Source organism: Glandiceps talaboti, chromosome 23 (genome assembly GCF_964340395.1).
Source record: "Glandiceps talaboti chromosome 23, keGlaTala1.1, whole genome shotgun sequence".
Taxonomy (NCBI): Eukaryota; Metazoa; Hemichordata; class Enteropneusta; family Spengelidae; genus Glandiceps; species Glandiceps talaboti.
In genome coordinates this window covers 2,046,278-2,052,715 of record NC_135571.1, presented here as the reverse complement: position 1 = coordinate 2,052,715, position 6,438 = coordinate 2,046,278, and positions in this window count along the sequence as shown.

The following is a 6,438-nucleotide window of genomic DNA, read 5'->3' as shown; positions in this document are numbered from 1 at the left end:
CATGAGGTAAAATGCTATTACAGGTACTGAGGATAAGTCAACCTTCTTGTTCTATTTTGACCCTCTAGCAGGAGGTAAAATGCTATTGCAGGTACTGAGAATAAGTCGACCTTCTTGTTCTATTTTGACCCTCTAGTATGAGGTAAAACAAGCTATTGCAGGTACTGAGAATTGTACTCAGAATATGCTGCCATTTCTGATGATTTCCATAATCTGGAAGTGTACATTTTGGGGACTTGCAGTGTCTAAATTATCTTTATTACAGGGTGATTATATGGGCAGAACAAATTACCACTATTATCCGCTTGTGTAATCTACAAAAACAATAGTTTTGTTTGTGTCTAAATTATAAACTGAGATCTCAATGGCCAGAGTAGGGTTAACTACAACTGCCGACATCAGACCGTAGACGTGGACCTGTGTCAGGAAAAATTGAACAAATGAATTGGATTAATAACACTTTGCATAGCATTTTGGGAGTATAGAGACTTCTACAAGTATTACATTCCATCATTTGAAAAAAACAGTTTTATGGCATCTTTATGTGTACATGAAGTGCCAGGGGAACTGGAACTTTGTTTGTGAAAGTGAACTATTAAGTAAAGTGGCCATAAAAGTGTTCTTATCAAATGATGGAGTGTAATACAAGTCTCTGTGCTTCCTACTTGCTGTGCCAAGTGTTATTAATCCAATTCAATTGTTTACTTTCCCTGTTTGTGACAGGTTCCATTCGTCCACGGTCTGATGTCAGTAGTTGTATATGATAGATATGTGAATCCCAAACTCTGGTTGTACTTAGTACGTGGAGATTGGTTTTAATTCTAATTCAAGTTAAATGTAAAAGAGATAATATTATCTAATATGGATAAATAATAAATTTATATATAACTGGTCAGTTTCAGGAAAGAAATATTAATATGTTAAATTTGATCAAAGAATATGTCTTAAATTCAGATTAAGTAGCTTTGTATAGGATTAAATATTGAGCATGTGAATGGTATATCAAAATCATGCGCTGTGCATGTGGACACTATTTGAAATCATGTGCTTTGCATGTGGACACTATTTTAAATCATGTGCTTTGCATGTGTATGTTCTGTAAGGCATGATGTACTTTAGCATGTGGACATTTTAAGGGGTGGTAAATTGTACATGTGGATATTTTGGAAGGAAATATTGAGCATGTGGAATGGTACGAATTATGTACTGTGCACATGGACATTTCATTTGAGGGTTGGTTTAAATTTATGTTCTATACACGGTACATTAAATACACCATGTAGATACTACATTGAATGTGAAACAGGATCATATTATGTGCAAGTGGACAATGTAAAAATCATGCATTGTGCATGTGGACATTGAAATGTACATGTAGGTATATGAAATAGGATCATATTAAGTGCATGTGGACACTAATTAAAATCATGCACTGTGCATGCAGATATAAAAATAGGATCATTATGTGCATGTGGAAACTTGTAATAGAATGATGTGTATCATACATGTATATCTTTTTCAGGACTGCACCCCATATATGTCTATAAACAAGAAGACAAACGTTTTGACTATAAATATAGACTGATTATTTCTGAACCATACATCTTTTATGGGGATATGTTTTATAATGCATACATTATATTCTTTACTTTACCTTGGTATGGGTTTATGGAATATATTTATGGAATGTATTTGTGGAATGTTTGTAACGTTTCAAATGTTACTATTGGCACACACATACATTGTACATAAACACATGCATACATACACGCATGTGCATGCATGCATGCACTTGTATACATACATACAGACATACATATGTACATATATACATACATGCATATGTACGTACATACGTACGTACGTACCATACATACATACATACATACATACATACATACATACATACATACATGCATCCATACATACATACATACATACATACATACATACATACATCCATAGATAGATAGATAGATACATACATACGTACGTATGTATGTATGTACGTACGTACATGCATATGTGTAAACACACATACATAGAGACGAGCAGACAGAATAATCTGTGAATCACAGTGTTATCTGCAGATTGATTTCAATCAGAACTTCATGAAGTGTTACTGTCTATAAACAATTTAAGAGTTTGCTATCAAGTGGAACTGAATAATTTCATGAATAATGTAGACAGCTGAATTTATTGTATCATATCTGTTTATTGATGTTGTGTTACCAACGAAGGATGAAAGAATCGTGTAATAATAGAATTCAATATTATTATAATTATAAAAACATGTGTAGATGTTACAGCTGTCATTTATTGCCAGTGAAATAATAAATGGTTCATCCTATTGTGTCCATACCTTGTGACAACAAATTATCATGTGACTTTTAAATAAAATCAAATTCAAACATTTTTGTTTGCAGTTCTCTGAAAGTGAATTATTTAATATAATATTGTTTCAAGGCCATTACTAATATTTATGACAGTTTCTGATGCCAATCAGAAAAATTCTGTACAATTATAATACATGGTTTATGAAAACAAAAATCTGACCAAAATAAAATCGTCAAATTGCGTGAGTTCACACAGTAAAATAAATATCTTATACACAAAAACAAAAGGAAAAAAAACAAACAAGCCAAGTTGATCAATAAAACAAGTCGTAAAAGTCTGATCAAATACAAGGTAGAGTTACTAAAGTTAAAATACCGTTACTGGGAAAAAATAAAACAAGATAAACCAAAAACAAAAACAACAAACTGTTTCAAAATAATCAAGGATACATGAATAATAATAAAATCACAGAAAACTTCAACACACTAATAAAATTACTCCGCCAACCTAGTCACATGACAGTTTCTAACCAATCAGAACACAGGATTTCCATAGATAGAGACAATGTTGTAGTCATATGACTACTAATATTATTGACAGTTCCTGACTCTAATCAGAATATTACTGTACGATTGTCGTCACATGAGTTTCTCACAAATCAGAACACAGGATTTCCATGGATAGATATATACAATGTTGAAGTCATGTGATAGTTTCTGACCAATCACAAGACAGGATAGTACTGATCGATACAAATCTGTAATCACAGGATAACTTCTGTCCAGTTACACCACACAATAACACTGATAGATACAAGGTCATAATCGAGTCACATGATAGTTTTTAACCAATCACAACACAGAATAACACTGATAGATGCAATGTTTTACTTATAAATAGATTGTCTTACAAATAATTTATTTGTTGGTTTTGTGAAAGAAATAAGGAAGGGTATGATTGTTTTGAGTGTTCTTATCTATCAGTACTTTCAAATTATGTAGATATATTCATAATTACTTTTAAACTCTTCATGTTTTCATAAATGTTGTTTATTTTCAAGAATTAAAATTTTGTTTGAGAGGTGCTTGGTAGTATTTGTAATTTATTTTATTTAACTGGTCAAACATTTTTTCATTTTTACTTTTACTAGGGTATGATATGGTTTTGTCTGTCTGTCTGTCTGTCTGTCAGTCTCCTGTAAGGGAAGGGTTATGTTATGCTTTTTGTTTGTTTGTTTGTCTGTCTGTCTGTCTGTCTGTCTGTCTGTCTATCTATATGTCTGTCTGTCTGTCTTTCTGTCTGACTGTCTCCAGTAAGAGAAGGGTTGTTATGATTTTTTCTGTGTGTGTGTGTGTGTGTGTGTGTGTGTGTGTCTATTTGTCTGTCTATTTGTCTGTCTGGCTGTACGATGCATGAATACAGTATCTGAAACATCACTACATCATTCTAAAATGAAACTTGATACATATCCCTTTATACTTATTACTGAATGTCCTATGAATATTAATGAGTCATTTACATAATAATTGTATGTGTTGCCACTAGGAGCACTGTTAGGAGCAGTCATTTGTCCAGAAGTGAGGGTACCCTTATGAAATCTGATTATTATAACAAATTCAAACTTAACCTATACTACAAGAAAGTTGGCATATAACATGGGAATTTTACAGCTGCAGATGGCCAGTGATTGTCAAAAACGAGCGATAATATGAAATAAAAAAACAGTGAAAGTGGACTACTGTCCCATCATCTTTGGCAATTGATATTTAAAGTTTGTAGTTCAGGAACTGTGCTAGTACTTGTACTGGGGATTCAACTCGATTTAAAGTCATGTTGCCTTTTGTATATTTAGGCTGTGGAGTATCAGTGATTGTTGATAAGTTTGTCATTCAAGTAAACAGTTAACTTGTAAGCTATCCAAGACAATGTCTTTGTGTATGAGTATTGTTCACCATGGTAGTTAACTTCAGTGTAAGTATAATAATGTGAATATTCTCACCTACTGAAAAACTTAAAAATTACATATTGGCATAATGATGCCATAATATGTGTTTAAATACAGTTTGCCTTTTTTACCGCTGGCATTGGCAGAGTTTCTTCCATTGCCACACTGTTACTATTCCTTAAGTTATCTCTATTTGGCCAAAGAAAATAAATGTGGGGTTCCGATAACGCCCAATATCAAAACAGGGTGGGTAGGTAGGGAAGTTTTTTATTCTTTACTTTGCAGTGATGGTATGTCTAACATCAACGCGGACCAATATTCCACACACACAAGTCTGTGATGTACAGTTGAAGGCTTCCCTATTCATCGAGTGAATATCTTCAGACACTGACCAACACTGTCTACTACCACGACTTTGACAGGCCAGTCATCAGTTAGTACTATTCCAGTGGGCTTCTTCAGTCCACCCTCCTTACCATCAATACGACATATGAATTGACCCTTGCTGTCAAATTTCTGAACTCTCTGGTTGCCACATTCTGCAATGTACAAACATTCATCCTTGCCAAGAGCCACTGATATTGGACCATCAAGAGCACCATTTTGCATCCCTAAGGATCCAATCTTGTACAGGAATTGAAAATTCTCATTGAACACCTGTACACAATGGTTCCTGTAGTCTGGTACATATAGCATTCCTTGACTGCTTACATGCACATGTGCAGGTCCATTGAATTCAGCCTGCTCACATCCAAATCTTCCTAGTACTTTGATGTGTTCACCACTTTGAGTGTGTTTGGTAATACAGTGTTGTCCACTGTAAGTGGCAAAATATGGGTATGGTCCAACCCAGTGAGTTACATAAACAGTGCCATCTACAGGACTGATAGCTATACCATATGGATACTTCATTTCATTATGTCCAAAGCATCTGATTAGGTTTCCATCCTCGTCACTAACAACTATTTGGTGATTACCTTGGTCTGTCATGAAATAATTTCCATCTTCTGACACTGCTATATCACAAGGTATGAAGGCATTCTTAAACTGAGTGAATGTAATACTTCTGATGTGATTTCCATCCAAATCGACGACTTGAATCCGATTATTTTCTTTTTCAGCTACAAGAAGTTGTTTTCTTCTATTCATGGCTATACCATGAGGGGAATTGTAGCATCCTATCCCACGACCTCTCTTTCCTAGCGTCTTAACAAATCCTTTGGTGACTGGAATTCTAAGTGGGGATTCAAGAATTGGTTGATTATTATTTGCCAGGTTAGCATTAGCATCCTCTCCCATTTCTTCAGTATCAGTGACATTCAGAGTATCATCTTTATTGTCAGTTACTTTGACATATTTTCCGTTTCTATCAGATTTTTTCATCTCTGTCTTCACAGCTGGCACTGGTATGACTCTTCTTCTCTTGCTGTGTTTGGGCGTCATTGCTACATCACTTGAATTGTCTTCTAACTGTCTCTCCGGATTGTCGTCAGCCATCTGTGTAGAGGTACTCTCTGGCGACATTGTTGTTGTCTTTACACCAGCGTCACAGAGGTCCCACCTTGACCTCTGACCTATAACATTAGGTTTACCATCCGTGACTGGTTTGGGTAACAACCACTCTCCTTCAGTAAATTTATCAAGCCTTATTTCTGACTCCAATGCACTAGGTAACCTGGATGGTTCTTGATATTCTGCTGCCATGGCAACATCATTTGCATGTTCTTTTCCATCTAGATATTTTAAAACGTTACTGGCCTCACTGCTCATACACAGCAAACCCAGAATGCCTCGTGTTTTAACAGCTGCAGCAGGTTTGAATCCCATCACTTCTGATGTTGTGCTTTGTTTGGTTTCCTTTGAAAGAAGGCCTTTCACATACTGCACTGTTTTCTCTTTATTCGACATTAACTGAGCAGAACTCCCATGATGCATCAGTACTTCTAGATAACCATGCGTACATGAAATATTGCCATGTTTTATTTCCCATTCATCTATTTGGACTTCAGCAGTTTTCACTTTCTGTCCATACTCTGACTTCAACTCCTCCAGTAGTCGCTTCTCTTCCTTCCTTATTTCCTTAACCATCTCTTCTGCTTTCTTTATCACATTCGTTTCTTCTTCCAGACGATGTACTTGCAATTTATCTCTGCACT